General features: G+C 39.6%; 1 long non-coding RNA gene across 1 annotated transcript; it reads left to right on the top strand.

Moving 5' to 3' along the window:
• The first annotated feature begins 5,811 nt into the window (after positions 1-5,811).
• Positions 5,812-8,517, top strand: LOC139190162 (uncharacterized). The gene is made up of 5 exons (XR_011574209.1): positions 5,812-6,026; positions 6,110-6,269; positions 6,375-6,443; positions 7,142-7,200; positions 8,228-8,517. It is a non-coding gene; the product is annotated as an uncharacterized lncRNA (long non-coding RNA).
• The last annotated feature ends 307 nt before the right edge of the window (positions 8,518-8,824 follow it).

The following is an 8,824-nucleotide window of genomic DNA, read 5'->3' as shown; positions in this document are numbered from 1 at the left end:
TATCTCAATAATACGTCGGCCGGATCCACTCCGCGTGGTCGGTACGGCCGAGCCTATAACTCACCAATTTCTCATGCGTCAGTCGAATCCACCTCTCGTGGCCTGTATGGCTGAACATACTCATCAAATCTCTCTGTACCCACGGTCAATCCGACCAAACTACTAAATCCATAAACCTGCTGAATCGATACTACGATGTCATAGAAAACTGTTGGGTACAACTGATTTTAGGGACGATTCACAATTCTGTGTCCCCTCTGTTCACATAAACACATTCATTAATTTCACACTTCCCAAAGTGTTAATTTTGTACCTGCTGCACAAGGTACATTTCCTTTACTCGAGACACCTTGTCTCAAATATCTGGATGGAACGAGGCAAGTCTGAAAACTTTCTATAATATTCATTTATCGTCAACTTCCTTGATTCACATTTGCAAACTCTTGCTTACTACCATCGATAAATGCCGGAGGGATAAACTTTTCCTTAAACAAGTCCTTAAATAATTCTCAATCAGCTGTTTCCTCTGGTGACAACAATTAACAATCCTGTTTCCACCAGGATACAAATTCATACCCAAAACCAGGTAGTCGTCTCGACCCCTTGTCAGAAGGAAATTTCCTTTGACTTGCATAACCTGAAACATCTTTTCCAAATGGTTAAACCGTTACTTCGCTCCCTCAGGTTCATCATTTCATAAGGTGATTCAAATTCGACTCATAATCCGTCTTAAAATGTCCCTTTTTATAATAGACTGAATCACCATAATAATAGTTTTCCCTAAACCGCTATATTAGGGAGACTAAATTCCTCTAACTAAGTGGCTTGCTACGAGGCGGTGTAGTTCTGACAGAATTCACTAGAACTTCTCAAAATGTCCAAGATTGCAACCATGCTCTGATACCAACTGTGTATACCACGCCTTCCTCCGCAGAGATATTGTCCGCTTTGTGGTGGAACCCGGCGCACCGGTCCGACCCCACTCACGGGTTTGTTTTTGCAAGCCGCAGCTCCAAAACGCGTCTCTGAAGAGTACATGCGAGCGAATACATATAAGGCCCAAGGACAGCCCTCACGTTGTCGATGTGGGATACTACAATCCACCCCCCTTAGGGAGACCGACGTCCTCGTCGGCACACCGAACGGCCGTGAGTCTGGCTCTGATACCAACTGACACACCCCGTCCCGAAGGAGGGCATGCTGGCCGTCACGTGAGAGTGACGTAACCATTTGCACAGTACGGAAGCTTTAAGATACAATTGATAAGTTGATACACCCAAAGGTGAGTCCTAATTTTGTCCAATCTGTCAGAACACCGTCGAATTCCTCGTAGTCACCACACCTTTGTGATTCCTGAACCTGGAGGGGCGCAAAACCAAAATTGAGTGGGTCAGTAAAACAATTCTTTTCCAAATCCAAACATTTCTCAAAACGTTGTAACCCCTCTCCGTAAAACCTGTATACTTTCCCAGAAATATAAAATATAAATATACATATATATATTCTCAATACTTCAATTCATTAACTCAACATTTTCTCATATTAATTATGCCATGCCACATCATCTCAACATTTCTCATATTAATTATGCCATGCCACATCATCTCAACAGTAATAAGGTATGAATGCATCAACATAAATCATATCAGGTGCAATAAAGTAATCAACCGGAGGCCCTCTAATAGCCCTGTACGGTTGAACCTAGAGCTCAAAATCTATCACTCTCACTCTGCCGGAGTCACCTCTGTGACCTGTACGGCCTTCTGCACATAAGTTACGCTCTAGTGCTTCTCATAAATCATCTGTTGTAACATCCCACATCGCCCAGGGGAGTGATCCTTAAATGTGTATTCCCATCCCTACCTAGCACGAGGCCTTTTGGGAGCTCACTGGCTTCGGGTTCCGTAGGAACTCCGAAGTTAAGCGAGAAGGAGGCCAGAGCACTCCCAGGATGGGTGACCCACTGGGAAGTTGCTCGTGAGTTCCCAAAAACAAAACCGTGAGGGCGTGATCGGGACCCAAAGCGGACAATATCGTGCTACGGTGGTGGAGCGGGCCCGGGAAGTGATCCACCCCGGGCCGGGATGTGACAATTGGTATCAGAGCATGGTTGCAATCTTGGACATTTTGAGAAGTTCTAGTGAATTCTGTCAGAACTACACCGCCTCGTAGCAAACCACGTAGTTAGAGGAACTTAGTCTCCCTAATTTAGCGGTTTTGGGGGAAACTATTACTATGGTGATTCAGTCTATTGTCTAAAGGGACATTTTAAGACGGGTTATGAGTTGAATTTGAATCACCTTATGGAATGATCAACCTGAGGGAACGAAGTGACGGATTAACCAATTGGAAAAGATGTTTCGGAATATGCAAGTTAAAGGAAATTTCCTTCTGACAGGTGGGTCGAGACGACTACCTGGTTTTGGGTATGAAATTGTATCCTGGTGGAAACAGGAATGTTAATTGTTGTCACGAGAGGAATCAGCCGATTTAAAATTTTTTAAGGAAAAGTTTATCCCTCCGGCATTTATCGATGGTAGTAAGCAAGAGTTTGCAAATGTGAATCAAGGAAGTTGACGATAAAGTTAATGATTCGTCATATCAAGGATATAGAAAGATTCAGAGCTTCGAAAGAAGTGAAGCTAGAGTTAATTCTTCCAGCTGAGGTTTTAATGTCGCTGGTCAGAGTAAAAGTGATGGATATACTGGTAATCCCAGATATTTGAGGCAAGGTGTCTCGAGTAAAGGAAATGTACCTTGTGCAGCAGGTACAAAATTAACACTTTGGGAAATGTGAAATTAATGAATGTGTTTATGTGAACAGAGGGGACACAGAATTGTGAATCGTCCCTAGAATCAGTTGTACTCAATAATTTTCCATGATATCATAGTGTCGATTCAGCAGAGTTATGGACTTAGTAGTTTGGTCGGATTGACCGTGAGTACAGAGAGATTTGATGAGTTATATGTTCAGCTGTACAGACCATGAGAAGTGGATTCGATTGACACATGAGAAATTAGTGAGTTATAGGCTCGGCCGTACCGACCACGCGGAGTGGATCCGGCCGACGTATTATTAAGATAAGAGTTGAATCAGCCGTATTGGTCATTCTAGTTGACTTCGGCTGATATATTTCTTATTATGTATGTTATTACCTTGAGAGTAGTAAATAAATGTAGTTGAGATGAGTGTATGTATTTTGCATTGAGTGACAAAATAGTAATGTTATATCTTTGAGAGTGGTTGCCTACTTATCGAGACAACGATGATTTATCAGTATTGCGGGCTGCAGACCGTAATATTAATAACTCATTCGTGGATTCGTTAAGCAAGCAACCCGGTAGATTATTTTATGTTAGTAATGTACTTATTTGGAATGCTTAATAATAATAAAATATATATTGTATCAGTTAATTCTGTTCCATTAGATTGGTTGGTTATAATTGTGACAAGACGAAATGTTATGGGAAACCAGTACTTTCCATCGATCTGGATGAACAGAGATTACTTTTGTAAGTATGCAAAATGGATTGAGTCAGGCTGTTATGTATGCTGTGAGAGCAAAGAGATTGTTTTCGAAAGGCTGTCAAAAATACTTAGCTCATGTGGTGCTAAATGATGTTGTTTGGAGTAGTGTGAATAATGTCGAAAGAGTTAGACTTTTCTTGATGTCTTCCTTGAAAGTATACCTGGATTGCCTTCAGGCAGAGATATGAGGTTCATTATTGATTTGTTGCCAGGTATAAATTTATATTGGAGATTAGTTCAGGATGAGTTAAGGGAATTGGAAATTCAGTTGAAAGAATTGGTTGATAAAAGTTTCATTCAACCTAGTACAACACTTTTGAGGAGCCCCAGTTTGTTGGTGAGGAAGAAAATGGATCTTGAGACTGTTCATTGATTATAGACAATGGAGTTGGGTAACGATTGAGAACCGTTATCCATGGTGATGTACTGATGTTTATTTAACCAGCTCAGAAGTAATTGCGAAGATTCAAAGATTGAATTGAGGTCTGGTTATTACCAATTAAAGATTATGAGCGACGTTGTTCTTAAGATTGTTTTATGAACTATGGTGATGCTATATGGATACTCATGCTGTTTTATGAGTTATTGGATGAAGTATTCCAATAATGCCTTGATAAATAGATATCATTTTCATTGAAGATATTCTGGCATATTCTGAGCCAGAGCAGAGCATGTAAACGTATTAAGTCGGTGGAATAAAGATTGGAAGAATGTCGATTGTATGCTAAGTGTAGCAAATGCTAAAGTTAGATGAATCAGGTGGCATTCTAAGATTTGTTATATATTCTTAAGGTATTCAAGTGAATCCTTAAAAGATAGCAGAAATTGAGAATTTGGAACAACCACGAGTCGTAATTGAGATTTGGAATTTCTTAGCTTACCAGGCTATTTTGGATGGTTGTGAAAGAATTTTTAGTCATTGCTTTGTCATTGACGAGACTGTTGAGAAAAGAGGTCATGTATGAGTGGGAAGGAAATTGTGAGCAAAGGATTCAACAACTAAAGTATTTCCTCACTCATGCACGTATTTTAGTAATCCCAGAGAATAGTGGTAATCATAAATTTTTAGTGATGTTTCTTGAATGGTATTGGAGGCATGTTGATGCAAATGTTAGGGTGATTGTATATGTTTCACGACAAATGGAACCTCATGAGATGAATTACCCTACTGGTGATTTGGAAGTCACGATTATCATCCTTGCTGTGAAGTTATGGAGACATTATATGTTGATAAGAATGCAAGATTTTTTTTTACGAATCCAAAAAGTCTTCAATATCCATTACTTGGAAGGATTTTGATATGAGGCAACAAGGGTGGATTGAATTACTTAGTGATTATGATTGTACGATCAGGGCGATCGTGAATTGTTGTAACTGAAGCACTTGATAAGAAGACTGCAGTAAGAATTAATATCTGGTACGCTTGCCATGGTTATCTTCTTGTGGATTGGAAACCAACTAAAGTAAAGTTAAGAATGAGTACATGATTCGTGAATCAAATGGTATGTGGATACAAGAAAACAAAAAGTATGTGCCTAATGCTGAGGATTTGAAGCAAGCAAATATTGGACGAAGTTCACTGTTCAACTTCTGCAATATTCCAAAAGTAATAAGATTTATCATACCATTCGACAGTTTTATTTGGTCAGCAGATTGAGGCAGAAAGAGATAAACCTTTGGATTGAGATAACTATTTTCTGTTTCGCAATGGAATTGGAAAGATATTACTTTGGATTATGTGTACAAGTTTCCTTGTACATAGGATGGTTATGATCGAATTTGAAGTGATAGTTGATCAATGTACCAAGTTAGTACAATTACTCCAGTGCTGAGTAATAACTTTTTCCCAGACAGGGCAACGGTACTTAATGTATTTTGTGTTCGATGCGTTGTCACTAAGTGACAGAGTCGTCTCATGGAATTATGGTGCAACTATTGAGAATTAAATTGGATTCGACTTGATAAGGAACCAAGGACGACTTTGGATTGGAAAAAGAAGGTCCTGAGAATTAAGACAGAGTAAGTAGTAAAAGCTTTGTGAAGGAAATCATTCAGTCGAAAAGTATGTGGGAGAAAGAGAATCGGATGAGAAAGATTTACCCGAAGCTATTGTTGGAGTATGGTTGATTTAGTTGGTTGCTGGAATTTCGGGGACGAAATTCTATAAGGAGGGAAGATTGTGACAGCCCGTCCCGGAATTTTAATTCCGAGGACATGAAAATATGAAAATGCCCTTAAACGGGACTAAGGGGCGAAAATTTAACAATTTGGATTGAGTTGGACACGTGGGATCCCCACATCCCTCAAAACCTTCCCCAATTCCCGTACCTTGTCTCTCTATCTCTCTTCCCTCACGACTCTCTCTCACTCTCAGTTCTCTCTCTTCCTCTCCGACGCTCAACCTCACCCAAAACCACCTAAAACATAAACAAACGTCCAAGATAAGACCACATTTGGACTCCTGGAACTTCCACGATCACGTAGACATCAATTTCAGGTAAGTTTTGCTTCGAAAAACCCTAGTTTCAAAGTTCCCGTGAAATGGTACTGTTCATGATCTTCTAAATGACTACGTTTTAGGCTAAAACAAGATCACAGCGGGCTTAGTGAGGTCCCAAGGAAGCTCGGAGTGCTTCGTTGGAAGTTTTTGGACGTAAGAACACGGAGATTGACAAGTTCAAAGTTTGGCCGGAGCTTTCGAGGAATTTTCCGGCGAATCCCCGGCGAGTTAGGAGTCGAGGTAGGTATCAATCTCTTCGTCTCGTCAAGTACTACAACTTTCCTTTTTGTTTCACTCAATTTCGTTGAGTATTGAAGAAGTTATACTCATTTGAAAAATACCCAGTTTCCGGCGACCTCCGAGGCTTTCGAGGCATTTTGCGGCCAAAATACGGCTAACTAGGTGTTGTGCAAGGTACCATTCTCTTTGTCTCTTCAAGGGCTACAACTTTCGTTTTTGAATCACTTGATTTCGTTGAGAAATGACAAAGTTATGGCAATTTGAAAAACTGCCCGGAAAACGGCCGCCGGAAAAACCAGTCCGGCGACCCAAGGAAGAAGAAGGTGCTACAGTAAAAATAAAAAATAAAAATAAAATTATTTTAAAAATATGTCGACGTCCGTGACGTCGAGTAGATCACTGTGGTATATTCATATACCTAAATTGAACACCGTATGAGAAAGTTATTGAGGATTGTTGGTTAGGTGTTCAAATAACGTTTTATAATTTTCACATTTAGGTGAAAATGTGAATTGACGATCCGACCGTTGGATCGTCACCAAACTTTGATACGTTGCAATACGTAATATTTGAGGATTATTGGAACTTACAGATTGGGAATCCGATTTGCGGATCTTCCGGAATTGGAATTGTAAGTCCATAATATAAAATGTTAACCGTCACTTAGTTTTGGAAATTGACGGAGATCCGACCGTTGGATGGTAATGAAATTTTAGGATGTTGTCCTAGAGGTATAATGTGGACCTCTGGAAGTTATGGATTTAAAATCTGAGGGGTGGATCTTCCGGATCAATCTACGTAGTGACGTATTTTATATAAGTTATATATTTTATCGATATGAATTCTGAGGTTGGAATTGATTATTGTTTGAGGCGCCGATCGTCATGACGCCTTGGCGTATTGTGCTAGGGAGTTGTAGGGCGAACTCCAGGTGAGTGGGCAGTTTTGTTTTCCGTATATATATATATACTTGACGTTTCCCAGAAATTGAATTGAAATGAAAATATGTTTAAAATGAAATGCATATGAGTTATGTGGAAAAACGGGAAGTGAAATATCATGCATAGAATTGATATGAAAAGTATATAGAAATGTGAGTTGAAATGCCATGCATGAATTAATATATGATGCATATGTATGAATTGGTGCGGTGGACGCACAAGTAAGAATTGATTTATGATGCATATGTATGAATTGGTGCGGTGGACGCACAAGTAAGAATTGATTTATGATGCATATGTATGAAATGGTGCGGTGGACGCACAGGTGAGTATTTAATTACTGTTATGATGATGATGATATATATTGAGCTCAAATCCTGCACCATGGTTTAGTGCTTATAGTATTCACCGCATCGCACGCTCGCCTTGGATCCAAGTAGATGCTAGTCGTACAGTCCACGCGGAGTGGGTACGACAGACCAGTCGCGAGAGTGTTAGTGAGATTCCGACTGGTGGGTGACCTTAGATTATGTGCACAGATGATTTATAAGAAGCACTAGAGCGTAACTTGCGTGCAGAAGGCCGGACGGGTCACAGAGGTGACTCCGGTAGAGTGATAATGATAGATTTTGAGCTCTAGGTTCAACCGTACAGGGCTATTAGAGGGCCTACGGTTGATTACTTTCTTGCACCTGATATGATTATGTTGATGCATTCATACCTTATTAATGTTGAGATGATGTGGCATGGCATAATTAATATGAGAAATGTTGAGATGATGTGGCATGGCATAATTAATATGAGAAATGTTGAGATGATGTGGCATGGCATAACTGATATGAAAAATGTTGAAAAAGTGAAATGAAGTATTGAGAATATATATGTATATTTATATTTTACATTTCTGGGAAAGTATACAGGTTTTACGGAGAGGGGTTACAACGTTTTGAGAAATGTTTGGATTTGGAAAAGAATTGTTTTACTGACCCACTCAATTTTGGTTTTGCGCCCCTCCAGGTTCAGGAATCACAAAGGTGTGGTGACTACGAGGAATACAGCGGGGTTCTGACAGATTGGACAAAATTAGGACTCACCTTCGGGTGTATCAACTTATAAATTGTATAATTAAAGCTTCCGTACTGTGCAAATGGTTACGTCACTCTCACGTGACGGCCAGCATGCCCTCCTTCGGGACGGGGTGTGTCAATTGCTAGCTTATTGTGAGGTACTAAAAAAATGTACAAAAAGAATTAATTATTTGAAAAAACTGTTTATATGACGAAAATACCCCTACATTATTTGGTGCACTATTTTGGGTTGCTTTTGTATTTTTTTGTTTGGGGGGCATTTTTATCCATTTTTTTTTATGAAGCATGTGACCCCAAAAGGGGTTGTTGGCTTTATATATAGAGATGAATATGTGAGTTTGGAGATATTTTTTAGTCCGGCATGTGTACGGCCTAATACACAAGTGTACTAATGCAATCGTTTAAAATTGAAAAAAAAAATTCAACCAATTGTAACGTGACCATACACTGAAAATTTTCTTGCGAGTTTGATTTTCAATTTTGAAAATGGAATTAGGTATCGTTTGGTATGTAGACGGGACGGGAC

The sequence above is a fragment of the Malus domestica genome, chromosome 12, assembly GCF_042453785.1.
Source record: "Malus domestica chromosome 12, GDT2T_hap1".
Classification (NCBI taxonomy): Eukaryota; Viridiplantae; Streptophyta; class Magnoliopsida; order Rosales; family Rosaceae; genus Malus; species Malus domestica.
This window is presented reverse-complemented; position numbering and strand designations above follow the sequence as displayed.